Here is a 14,695-nt window from a genome sequence, read left to right on the forward strand (position 1 = left end):
TGGTGAGTAGTTTGTGATATTTTCTGGCACCAGGTTTAAAGAGCTTATTTTTAAAAAGCTTCCTCCTCCCCCTAAAAAGCTTGAGCCTGCTACTGGTTCTAAGTGTAGGCAGAGAGGCTTAAGTTATGTGGTTTGACAAACCTGGTTATTATTGTAGATATGATCAATGGAGAGATACATCCTCTCACTTTTTTTATATTAAAAAATATTCCCATTAACTAGGTTTAAATATATAATAATAAAATAATACTAGGTAATGTATATTGAATGCCCACTATGTTCCAGACACTATGCTAAATTTTTTTTTATAAGAATTACACACATTTAAACTTTTTGGTAACCCATGAGGGACTACTATTGTTCCCATTTTAGAAGTGATGAAACTAAGGGCATGAAAAGATTTAATAACTTGCCTGGGGCGACAGTGACACAGCTAGTGTGTAGTAAACTCAGGGTTAAAATCCAGGCGGTCTGATTCTAACCATCTTTTAAGAAATGTAAAAAGTTGATTTGCTGTTTTCTCACTATTAATTGCTATTTGCTGCTTTTTCATATACCTTTTGATCTTTTGTTCGGATCTCAGTGGAACATCTATGTAAACTGAACCAGAGTCTGTATCTTAGACTTAACCTCTCCAGAGCTTGTGAATTTGAATTAAAATCTAGTTTGGTATCAAATGTCTTTGTTTCTACCTGTTGCCTGTGAGTTCCCTATCTAGAATCTTCTGATTGGCCTGAGATTTATTACTTTGCTAGTGATTTACTGTTATTCTATCTTTCCAGTATCTTGTTTCATGAGGGAAAAATAACTGAGGAAGGGCTAGGAATGGGTTTGGAATATTTAGCCTTTTTGAGTTGATCTATTTTCATCTTTGTTCTCCCTTCCTATAAAAGAAGACAAAATATCTCTTTTTTCCCTCTAATCTTAAAAAAGGAACTTTCCACTCTCTTTTAAAAGAAATATTCTCAAACATTCTTGTGCCTCATTGCGTGCTACTCAACATTCACATACATGATCCCTCCCTGCTTTGAGTTGGTGAGGTCATCTAGTTCCTTAAGTGTATCTGATTTTTACATACTACAAAAGGTAAAGTATCCTTTTAACTTATAAAACTGTGTGGTTTTAAACCATGTTTAGAGTAGTTCCTTCATATTTCAGAATGGTGAATATGATGACAAATTTTTCCTATACATTTGCCAATTATAAATCTGATGTTCTTGTCTATGTGTGTGTGTTTGTCTGTCTGGTCTGTAGGAGTGAATGGAAAATAGGAGACAGTGTGGATGATGTAAGGGTGGTCCCATCTATCACTCTGGAGCCCTTCGTTCCTCCATGTTAAGAATTGCTAGCCCATGAAATAGGCATTTTGGATATCAACAAAGGGTAAATATTATTCTTTAATGCATTTTTCAGAGATACTAACAGAATGAAAGATACTTTCTCTGTAAAACCACTTTCAAGTTTAATAGCACTGTTTCCTCTAAAATTTGTCCCGAAGATAAACTCAAGTTTATTTTGGAGTTTCTAGAATGGGTGAACAGGCATGATTCATTTTCTGATCCTTTTTCTCACTATTTTCCAACCCCACAGACATCTTCTGTTTTCCTAAGCAGAGGATTAGTTGCAGGACCTTTCCTGGGTGTGGCGGCTGAAATCTTAACTAGGAGTTTGTGTAAACAGACTCCCCAAAGGCTACTAATTTCTTTCAGCCATATCTCGAGAACCTAGAACAGGGGCCAGCCCTGTGGTGTAGAGGTTAAGTGCGCGTGCTTCGCTGCTGGCGGCCTGGGTTTGGATCCCGGGCACGCACCAACGCACCGCTTGTCAGGCCATGCTGTGGCGGCGTCCCACATAAAGTGGAGGAAGATGGGCACAGATGTTAGCTCAGGGCCAGTCTTCCTCAGCAAAAAGAGGAGGATCGGCATGGATGTTAGCTCAGGGCTGATCTTCCTCATGGAAAAAAAAAAAAAAGCTAGAACAAGGGTACAGACCTACTAGCCTCTTCCTTTCAGTTCTCTTGTATTAATCAAACAATGACCTCCTTGTTCTTCCCTTACTCCAATTTGGTCAGATGCCAGAAATTTGATGGATTATCTTTTATTTTCACTGTTCTAGTCTTTAATGCTACTACTCTTGCTTTTCAGAATTCAGAGCCACCGTATTTAGATAAATCTCATTAGCTACAATATTATCACTGTTACCAATGAGATAGAGGCAACCATAGAGATCTCTTAATAAGTTTGTTCATTCAACAACAATTTATTGAGTGCTAGGTGCAGGGCATAAAGAAATTAACACACAATATAGCAAGCCCAGTCATTCTCTTTCTCCCTGTACCACTGTATTTTTCTTAAAAAAAACTTATCCCCACCCTATGTATTATATATTCATTTGTTTATCTGTATCTTAGCTATTTGAATATAAGCTCCAGACACAGAAACTTTGCTATGTTCACTAATATTTTCCTAGTGCTTAGAACAGCGCCTATGACATAGTATGCATAGGAACTGAGTAATGTTTAGTGAATGAATGAATAGGTCCCTACCCTTAACTCAGCTCTCTGCACCCAGTTTATAGGGTCAAGCCTCTGTCACGTCTTTTATTTCTCAAAATCACGGGGCAGGGACAAAGGAATGGAATATATTGGTAGGAAAGGAGAAAGGACACTTTTTTTTTTTTTTTTGGTGAGGAAGATTAGCCCTGAGCTATAACATCTGTTGCCAATCCTCCTCTTTTTTGCTGAGGAAGATTGGTCCTGGGCTAACATCCATGCCCTTCTTCCTCTACTTTATGTGGGACGCCTGCCACAGCGTGGCTGGATGAGCAGTGCATAGGTCTGCACCCGGGATCTGAACCTGCAAACCCCGGGCCCCAGAAGCAGAGCACTCAAACTTAACCACTATGCCACCGGGCCAGTCCCAAAAGGACACATTTTAAATATCATTTTAGATTTGTGTTTGAGTGTGTGCATATGCTTGTGGTGAGGGTTAAACTTTCCTTCCCAAGAAACACTTGACACTAATGCCTGGGGAGAGTGAGGTACTTAAAGAAAGGAGAAAAACTGACTTAGGTGTCTGAAAATCACGCTAATTAGTTACTTATGGTTAATAGCTATCATTTACACTTTAATTCCACCTAGCATCAAAATAATTACAGAAATTAAATATAATTTAGCATCTCACTTTATACTTTTTATTACAACATTGAACTATACACAAATACTCGGCTTTCATATTTTGTTGCTCTCTTAGATGGATCTCTGTTTGTAACTCAAAAAATCCAAAGTCCTAAGTAGGAGTATCATTCCTACTTAATCCATAAAGAAAGCAAAGTCTTCTATAATTTGAATTTGCCTCTAGCCTCTGCCAATCCCAACTGTCTAGAAGCATAGGAAAAGCTTCTGAAAAGCAGCACTTTGTCATTCTTAAAGAACTAATCACTGGCAAGTCTGAAAATCAGCAAATGAGTCTGGAAGCCCAATGTTCTAGTTCAATGATTCTCAAACTTGACTGTGCACCTGAATCACCTGGAGGGCTTGTTAACACACAAATTGCTGAGCAGCATCCTCAGAGTTTCTGACTCATCAGGTCTGGGGTGGGGCCTGAGAGTGTGCATTTCTAATAAATTGATACTGTTATTGTCTCTAAGCTCCAAACCCACCCTCCGTGCTCTGCCTAGTGATGTTGGAGCTGGGACTCTGCTAACCGATTTCTGCTTTGCCAGCTGACTCCCTTTTAGGCCCCACCAACAGCTGCAAGGCTGTTGGAGGAAGAAGGGACCAGCTCCTTTCTGTCTCCTTCCTGTGGGCTCTCCACATGCTTGTGGCTCCTGCATTGCTTCAGCAATGCTGCTCCATTCCGGCAGCAGCAGTTCCCTCCCCTAGTGTCCGCCAAATCCAGTTTGCAGTTTTCTTAGCATTTCCAACATAAACTTCATTGTGCATCCCCCTCCCTGGAGACAACAACCAGCTGATGCCTCATTTTCAGAGGTCTTGGTCCCAGGCCCTTCTGAGTCCAGAGACCTCAGCAGCAGCTAAGCAGCTCTTCTTGTTAGAGATTTGAGTTAGCTATGTGCAGTCCCAAATGAAGGGACACACAACCCACCAGAATGGCATAAAGATTACTGTAATTTGATGACATTTGAGAGCAAGATGCAGACAGAAGCCCTTCCTGAGCTTCCCTTATCTGATTCAAGGCAGAGCTTTCTGAGAATGAAGATGCCATAAATCCCCTCTGGGACAGCTTCCAGCCAGGGAGGAAACTAACCTTCATCACCTGGATGAGCAACTGTATGAACAAACATTGTCAGAAGCTCCCACACCTCCTATTTGTTTCCCACAGAAGCCCTATCTCCCCCTCCCCTTTCATTATGCTGATATGGAAACTCTTCCCCTTGTTGTTGAGGGAACACTCCCCACACTTTTCTCCTGTTAATCCATCTGTTGTCAGTTAACTCCCTGACCACCTGAGCTGGTAGAGAAGTTCTTCCCACACTACTTTATGACCTAACTCTCTGGCTGAGTTTCCCAGCCTTTGAAATGGGGGTGATAATTGGTTGCCATGGGGTTTAAGTAGCTACATAATATACAGCACATACGATAGTCTGTAGTACAGGTTAAGCATTCTATAAATGCCAAATGCTATTATTAATACAATCAAATTTCTTATTATCTTACATTAAGTTGATTTTCTCAGTAGTTTTGTTATACTATAACACTAAGAAGTTGCATCTTTGAGGCTCTTATAGCATATTTTACTCAGGAGGCTCTTTTTACCTTTGGGTCATTTTTTTGGTTACTTGGAAGCAGATGAAGTTGATCATTCTTATGTATGTGTGTGTTTATACATATATTACACACATACACAAATAGGTCTCATTACCTTTCCCCCCTCCATGTACTGTTATACTTGACTTTTGCCAATGTAAGGGAGAAAGAGAAGTGGTCTTTTCCATATAGGAAATATTAGGAGTACTGTTTATGTCTACCCATGAGCCACAGAAAGAACTAGAAGGACTTTAAGAGGTCATCTCTCATTCAACTCCTCACTGACTGATACGTCAGTCAGTGCCTAAGCCACCTATGACAGATGTAGCCACCTGAAGATGTAGAAGGATTCCTTCTCTGCTTGCAACTGCCATTTGCTATATAACAAAATATAACGCCGCGTGCTGATTCAAATATGCATCTTGTGCTCTGTTATAGCCGCAAGTTTATTGATACTTTGCTCACACAGTTATTTTCATCCTATAGTTAACATCTTTCTTCAGGCGGTCCATGTTCCTACTTTGTGGGGATCATGTTTAATTAATTTATTTTTTGAGGGAACAATAATGCTCATCAAGTAACTATAAGTAAGTGAACACTTCTATAGTCAAAGGTCACCAGGTTTGAAGGCCATCATGAATATTCTAGTCTAGTCCTGATTTTAAAATACACTGTTCTAATGTAAAATATCTTGTCTTTTAGAGAGCCTTGAGGCAAGGGTAGGCTGTTCTCTCTAGCAAGAATGGTGCTGCTTCTCTTGGCTCAGAGGATTCAGGAGAATTTGAGATTTAAAACTTTCATGCTCATTTACTCAGGGCCTCAGGGTCCTAGTCTTTTCCTGTTAAGAGACTGGCTTTGACATAGGACACTTGTCAAACTCTGTTCAGTCTCCTTTGCAGCTCTGGTATCCTTAAGTTGGATCTTGGTCTTAATTTCAGCATTGCCAGTTTTGTGGCTACAGAATATGGGGGTCTCCTTAAATGCTGCCATGGAGGCCTATGGTTTTCATATTGTGCCTTGAGTTGATAGGCTGACCTGAGCTTGTCATTTTTATTTTGTCAAGGCTTTCAAAATACTTAACAAAAGCCAGCCATCTCCAAAACAGTATAACTAGTATTACCCTCATGCTGTTAAAGTGCCATAGCTACCATACAACCAACACTTCCCATTCCATCTGCCCCTCATTCCATTCCATATGTAAGGATCTTAATAATTGTGATGTTACTGTATACCAGGAGTTATCACCATCCAGCTATATTGATGCCAACTGGACCTGGAGAGCAGGATGTGTCAAGTACTCTAGAGGTCTTAGTAAGACATCTATGTGCCAGAGAACAGGAGATGAACTTACAGTCTTTAGGGGTATACTGGTCTGTGGATCTCTAAGGTAACGGGCAAGTTGTTGCACCTTCAACCACCTGCCACTCAAAGCATGTGGAGCACCTCTTTGCATTTTGGAGGCAGCATATATCACATCTGGGAACATTTCTCCAATTCATTTCTAATAATGGAAAGCCTGGAACCTTTTCCTCTACTGTGGATTAATAAAGTGGCATTCTGATTTATAAATTCATCTCTTATTACCTTGAACTAATCTTCCTCAGAATCCAAACAACCTTGAGTAATGGAAAAAAATTAAAGTTTGTTAACTTTTAAAAGACCAATTGCTGGATCATAATACTCCTGAAAAGTTCAGCCACCTCAGGAAGCCTGAAATACAAGTATTTTTAATAAAGATTTTTCTATGTCCTATATACAGTCTTAAGTCTTTATTTGGGTCTTCTAAAAACTCTACAAATAGATCATCCTAGATTTTGCCAAGATCTGATAATTACTCTTCATCTCCTTCACTTAATCATCTCCCTCTTCTCCATAATATTTCTTTTTCTTTACACTCTTTTGTTCTTACCTCTCTTCTTTAGGCCACCAAATGTGTACTGCTTAGTATCACTGCTGGCACTTGAACTGAAGGAAACTGCTTATCTCAACAATAGACAGTGGCATTTGTACATTATATTAAGAAAACAAAACAACAAACTTCCTCCCTAAAAACAAAACCCTATTCAAGTGAAGTCTTTTGTATTCTATGTAATATACATGTAGGCACTGCCATATACTACTGACTTGTTCACATCCAAGTTTGTTTTTTCTTTTTTTTGCTGAGGAAGATTCACCCTGAGCTAACATCTGAGCCAGTCTGCCTCTATTTTGTATGTGGGTAACTGCCACAGCATGGCTGCTGATGAGTGGTGTAGGTCCGTGACCAGGAACCGAACCCAGGCTGCCAAAGCAGAGCGTGACAAACTTAACGACTAGGCCCCGGGCTGGCCCCTTCACATCCAAATTTTAATTCATTTTCTGTCTTCATTTGCTTTGGTTTAGTGAAAAGATTCCTCTCTAGGCTTAAATTCTGATTCTGCCAATTACTAGTTGTGTAATGTTGAATAAGTTATTGCAACCTCTCTAAATCGAAGTTCTTCTGAAAAATGGAGATAATTTCATGGAAGTATTTTATGTCATCACTATTATTATCATCATTACTTGATTATCTGATTTTATTTCTATTAAATAGCAAAACATGGTGGAATCAAAATAATTTTTTAGCCTGAAAACATCAATCAGGAACAGGAATATATGCTATAACAGAAGAACAGGTGACTTAGTGAACAGCTAAGTGTTAGCAAATGTTTGATGAGGATGTTTGAGGAGACTGAAGGCCATTGCAGAGCTGGTGCTACCACTTTACTTGGGTTTTTAATCCTCTTCAGACATGGCTGTACGTTCCAAGAGACACCAAATAAACCACTTAGGAAGCTATCTAGTGTTAATTTCTCAAAAGTCCCCCCAGCCTAAAGGGGTGGGGGTGGGAATGGAAAAATCTCCACTTACAACTTTATAAGTAAATGTTATGGGATGAACTCAGTTATTCCAAAGAATGGCTAGAACAATGCCGCTGTGGATAGGTCTCTTGAGTTTTTGTTTAGTCATTAAGTCTTGGGGCTCCCTTTGTTTCTTGACTACCTTGGAAAACACTAACAAACATTTCAGAAAACACTATCAATCATGTCTTTGAAACTAAGATGAACAAACCTAGAGAAGGATTGAATATGAACATGATTAACTGAGAATCATAAAAGTTTTAGTGGTTTACATTGGAGTTTAGGTAAATTTAGTATACATAGTTTTGACTATTGCCCCAAAATATAGCTCAACTCAATTCTTTCTTTTTCAATTTCTTAATACAGATTGCTCTGGAAGTTTGATTTCTGCAAACTGAACCTGTTAGGTCATTTGTCTTGGCAGGTTTTATAAGGAAAAAAAGAAAAACCACCCAAAAAACATCACTCTGTCTAGGTTTGGAGTAAGACAATTCAGCAATAGCTGCCAGAGAAGCTCCCTCCTTCTTTTCTTTTTTCAGACTGCAACCCAATTTTTATCATTATCAGACCTAGGTTTGTTTTCTATGAATTTCCAGGTTTTAATAAATGAGTAACTACATAAATAGATTCTTATTTGGTATATCAAACAACCCTGAAAAACTGCTTGGAGTGGAGCGATCATGTTAGTCTGGCTTTCTGTCTCTGTTAAAGTCTTTAACAAAATTTTATTTGCCAAAGTCATTTCTGAAACACAGTGTGCTATTTTAAAAATCTTAATAGTTTACTCTTTTCTTTTCAAAATACCAAAATGGCTTAAACCAGTGTTAAAAGAGACAACAGGCCCAAAATGGAGTCACTTGTGCTAAGTCCACATCACCAAACTGAGACTTAATACCTAATCTAATTGCAGTTTCAGTCTCTCCCAGGAATGTAACTTTATTTATTTATTTTTTAATTTTTTAAATTTATTTATTTTTCCCCCAAAGCCCCAGTAGATAGTTGTATGTCATAGCTGCACATCCTTCTAGTTGCTGTATGTGGGATGCGGCCTCAGCATGGCCAGAGAAGCGGTGCGTCAGTGCATGCCCGGGATCCGAACCCGGGCCGCCAGCAGCAGAGCGTGCGCACTTAACCACTAAGCCACGGGGCCGGCCCTCAGGAATGTAACTTTAAATCAGTCAATCTAGAATTACCTGGTCAGCATTAGTGAGGTAATCTGCTTGACAGACCCTTGCTGTCCCCTAAAGGAAGGTGACCTTGCCTTCCTATTCCTAATATAGTCCTTCCTATATTCCTAAGACATGCCTCCCTATATTCCTAATATAAGACAAACTATTCACTCTTTCCTTGTCCTGCCCCATTCTGCCTATAAAAGTCTTTCATTTTGTACAGTCTTCAGAGTTCCTTTCTATTGGCTATATGAGATTCTACCTGATAATGAATTGTTGAATAAAGCCAGTAAGATCTTTAAAATTTACTCAGTTGAATTTTTTTGTTTAACATCAGATTATATCTGGTATCTTGTCTTACATGTGCATAAGTGTATAGGTAGAATTATAGTATTGTAGTATTGTAGTATTTCATTTGCCATCACTGACTCTAACTCCTTACTTTTATAAGTGGGGAAAGTTAGGTTCCCAGAGGCTCAGAGATTTGCCCAAAGTCACATAGCTAGTTAGTGGCAGGGCCAAATCTTAGAAGCCAGGTCTCCTGATCCAGTTTTGTCTCTACAACTTCTTATGTCACTTGAGCCCAGAAAACATTAAATGAGTTTTGGTGACACTGCTTCTTCTTTAAATGTAAGGAAAGGATAATTAAAGGGATATACTTAAAAGATAGTAAAACCTTTTATAAGATCTCTTTAGAAGTAACTTTTATGTATCAAGGTATAGATTTTTTTTCAAACTTAGTAAAAGAAATTAACTAATTTATGTTACTTGTATATATAGTATTTGTCAATAATGTTTGGGCATACCATCTGTCTGCCATATTGCAGAGTTATAATATCCACTTTTGGTCTAAGCCAATTTAATTGAACATAATCCTAAATAAATTTTCTCAGATCTTAGATACTCAATATTAATTATATGCAAGCCTGTTTGCCCTAAGGGTAGTAAGACCTGAATGACAAAATAATAAAATAATGACTACAGGAACTTTTGTTTTGTGGGTAGAATAGGATAAGCTAGGGACTATCTGGTATCCCTCACAATTTCTTGGTGTGTAGTGAGATAGTTGTATGTCTCTGAAATCCTTACTTGATGCTTGGAATTGAGTGTGGAGAGAACTGAGGATCACTCTCACATGAAATGAGTTATTTTGGGCTTTGGCTAATTTTTTTTTTTTTTTTTTAAAGATTACAGACTCTGAAATCAGATTGGCTGGATTAGAACCTTGGTTCCACTACATTATCTACATAATTTGGGGTAAATTACTTAGCTTCTCTGTGCCTCAGGTTTTTCACCTTTAAAATAGGGATAAAAATCCCAAGTTGTTGTGAGGATTAAAATAGCTACTTCATGTGAAGTACTCATGTCTTCAAGTAAAGACATGCAGTAAATACACAATATATATTATTATTCTTTATATCTTGTCTTTGAAAAAATGATTTGTGATATATAATATATACATAAAATATCACAGTGAAATAGGCATAAGGGATTAAAAGTTATTGAAGAGGGAAGGGGAGGATGATTTTATCAGACACCTAAGCTCAGAACAGCTATGCTATAATTAAATATTCCTTGGATGGTCAAGTTGGCAGATGCTGATAATAATTTAGCTTTCAACTGTCATTCATATATGTATATACATTCATATATATTCATATATATATACACACACACACACAAACAGAAGCAAAAAATTAGAACATTGAAGAATCAGAGGTATATTCCTCTATGAATTATATTCTTCTCTAAATGATACATTTATGGACCAAAATGGAGAATTAATTAATTAATTTCCTTCAAAGAGATAACTTAGGTACTAATTAATTAATTAATTTCCTTCAAAGAGATAACTTAGGTACGTGAAAGAAGAGAACCTATTTTCCCGATGCACTATAAAAGGTTAACTTTAGTTACTAAGTGTAGCATTTGGGGCATAACTGAAGTTTAAAGTGTTCTAAAACAACTAAGTTCAAACTTTCCTATTAAAAAACACACATATTCACAATCCATGAACTGCCCCAGACAAAAAGCTCTTGGGTGTTTATCTTCCATTCCTAATGTGATGTCAGAGAAGTCCTCACTTCCAAATAGTTTATTTCAAAGAATGGTGAACTTACTCATATCCAGACACATGAAGAATACAGATTATTATGATTCAACTATTATCCTCATGTCTCGACTGCTCCAACCTCTTCAGCCTCTGAAAAAGAACTGATGTGTGTCTCTTCCTATTTATCAACTACTTTATCCCTAATTGTCAACTATTTATACAGATGATGCTGAAAATTAACTTCAGTGTACTTTTCATCTGCTTTTAGCACATGGTGCTCAGTTCTCTCTTTCATGTAATGTTTTTTTGTTAATGTACCTATTTTTCTTGGGGTGGCACTGTGCTACATTGAGCGACGCCACGAAGCATGATTCTACAGAATACAATAGCTAAAATTGCAGCTGTCTGGAAGCCACGGAAAGTCCCCTGCTAAGCCTCTTAGGCCAGTGGGGCTAGGTAATGCAATCCTAGACTCAATATATCAATTTCTTTCTTGTATCTACTCCTGTGGATGAAGGCCACTGCCTAGAGCTTTAAAGTATTGTGGGTCATGATGGTCAAAGTTGTAAAAAGAAATTGATTAATTAATGTGTTTCATCTCACACCTCTTTTTAGTACCATAGGGAACTAAGGAATTGACCCATAGCAACTTGTCTGGTACTCAAGTAATGCCTCAGGAGGAATGAGAAGAAATGTCTGGATATTCTCTCTTAAAAACTCTTCCAACTCAACCTCAAATTCTCTGTAATGAATCTATTTCCCCTCTACCAACATCCCTGTATCTGCTAGAGATACCGTTATTTCAGCCCCCACCCTCAACTCAAAATACCAAATGATTTAAAACTCATTCTTTTTCTTAACTGACAAATTTACTGTTACCAATTCCTAGAGGCATCTATCTCTTCCTTTTCCCACACCATCATCCTAGTGCAAGCCTTCCTTACCTCTCATCTCAGTTACTACAGCAATCACCCGGCTGGCCTCTCTGGCTCTATCTCTGTTTGCATCCTCCCCGCTCCTCCTTTTTGCTTAGTAAGCATTAATAATATTTATTTTATTAACATATTTTTCCTTATTGAATACAAAGGAAACATTACAAACTCTAGTCACATAATGCTAGGTATGAATCCAGTTGGAAGAAAGGACAGCTAATGCATCATTCCTATGAGGAAGGTATTGTTATCTAAGTTTTAAAGATGAGGAAACTGAGGCTCAGAGATGTGGCCAAAGTAGATGTGGCATAGAGACTGGAACTCAGGTCAGCCTCACTCCCAAGTCCACTGTGTTTATACCAACTCTCCCTCATTCAGGACATTGTTGTCAGATTAATTTGCATATTGTTATTAGTTTAATCTTCTCCACATATCAACTCCATCACTTTCTCATCTCAGTCAAAATCTTTCAATAGCTATTGTTTCCATGTCAAATCTAAACTCCTCTGCCTGGCTCTCAGGCCTCCTCCTAACTAGGTTCTACTTTCACTACTCAATCATGCTTCCCACTCTCCGGTCATTCCCATCAAATATATATATATTTATATGTTCTTCTTTTTTTTTTTGTGAGGAAGATCAGCCCTGAGCTAACGTCCATGCTAATCCTCCTCTTTTTGCTGAGGAAGACCGGCTCTGAGCTAACATCTATTGCCAATCCTCCTCATTTTTTTCCCCAAAGCCCCAGTAGATAGTTGTATGTCATAGTTGCACATCCTTCTAGTTGCTGTATGTGGGACACCGCCTCAGCATGGCGGGAGAAGCGGTGCCTCGGTGCGCGCCCGGGATCCGAACCCAGGCCGCCAGTAGTGGAGCACGCACACTTAACCGCTAAGCCACGGGGCCAGCCCTATATTTACATGTTCTAATTCAAACATAAAACTTATTGAGGGCTCGGCACAATACTACCTTAGGTACTCAATAAATTTCTGTTGATGATAAAGCTTAGTTTGAGTCAGAGATCCTGTCTTAACTAAACTTTGAAAGTTATTTATGAGATAACTATGAGAATAATTTTAGATAACATTTCTGAGAAATGTGTGATGCTGCTTTCAGCTATCATTACAAACATTAGTTTAAAATTTAAAAACATATACAATAGGGAAAAACGTTTGACTCTGTCCACCAATATTTATTGAAGTCTCATAAAGTATTAAAATAATTATTCTCTTTCACTTTTACTTATACTCCCAAGCATAAAAACATTTGATCTCTAATCATGGTACTTGTCTTAAAAACTTGTTGCTTCCAGTTGCCTATACTTCTTATTTTTATGTACAAAGCTCTTTACATTCTGTTCCCAGTCTACTTCTCAGGTCAAATATTCACCACTCCCTGCATTCCTGGCCACAGCGAACTTGTTAGCATTATTTCTACACTATGTGCAATGGACTGAATGTTTATGCCCCCCGCCTGACCACACTAATTCAGATCGCCAACGTGACAGTATTATGAGGTGGGGCCTTTGGGAGGTGATCATGTCATGAGAGTCGAGCTCACATGAATGGGAGTAGTGCTCTTTATAAAAGAGAACCTGGAGTTCACTAGTCCCTTCTGCCATGTGAGGACAAGGGAGAAGACAAACATCTATGAACCAGGAGTGGGACCTCACCAGACACTGAATCTGCTGGTGCCTTGATCTTGACCTTCCCAGCCTTCAGAACTGTGAGAACCAAATGTCTGTCGTGTAAGCCACCCAGTCTATGGTATTTTTGTTATAGTACCTGAACAGACCAAGACACCATGTCAGCCCCTTTCTGAACTCTGTGACTTTACATATGCAATTCTAATGTTCTCAGTGTGTTTTTCTACCCCCCCAACTCTTTTTTTTTTTTTTTTTTGCCTAGTAAGCTCCTACTCATTTTTCAAGACCCAGTTTAAATGTCACCTCCTCTGAGAAGTCTTTAGGGGCTTTTTAAAGGCAAAGTTAATTGTTACCATCTGTTGGATGACTACTTTCCCAAATAGATAGTGAGCCGCAGGACACAGGGATATTGTCTTTTTAATCTGTGTATTCCCAGCACCTGGCTCAGAGTAGGAGCTTAATGAATGTTGAATGAATGGAAGAATATCTTGACAGTCTGTCAGAAACAGAGTTGTCTTCTCAATTAAATACAGCCATTTACAATTTTCCTGTAGCCATAAAATAATAGATAATGAGCAATATTGTGGTTACCCTGACATTTTCAAGGCCTGCATAAGTATTTTTGGAATTAAATAAATATCTAAATGATCCATAACTGCTTAGAAATGACTTTTAAAATATCTTTCCTTGAGCATATCAAAATTCCTACATTTTATTTTTCTCTAGAGAGAATTGAACATTTAGAAAACAATGTATAAAGAAGAAGCAACTTACTTTATTTCGATCTTGTACAACCAATATTTTTCTAGTATTTTCATCAAATACAGCTCCTGTTGGGGGGAAAAATAAAAGGTAATTGAGAAATATTAATTTCATTCACCTTAGCCTCCTCCCACACTCTTATCTGTGGTCAAAATCCTACCCATCCTTGAAGGCCTAGTTCAAATACCACCTCACTCAAGAAGACTTGCAAAATCTCTCCAGCAAGAAACCGGTTGCTCAGTTACGCAGGTTCTTTCAACAATTTAGAGTACCAATGATAGTTCCAGTATATACTAATTTATAGGACAATCATCTGCTTAAGCCTCTTCTCTAGGTTGTTTATTCCTGATGGACACAGTAAAATAAATTAATGTCTATCCTCATATAGCATTTACTTTAGTGTCCAGACTAAGTGCTTAAAAATATTTATTGAATAAATAAATTGACTTTTCCATTCTCATTTCTATTCCTTGAACCTCTATGTATAGAACGT

Source organism: Diceros bicornis, chromosome 11, assembly GCF_020826845.1.
Source record: "Diceros bicornis minor isolate mBicDic1 chromosome 11, mDicBic1.mat.cur, whole genome shotgun sequence".
Lineage (NCBI taxonomy): Eukaryota > Metazoa > Chordata > Mammalia > Perissodactyla > Rhinocerotidae > Diceros > Diceros bicornis.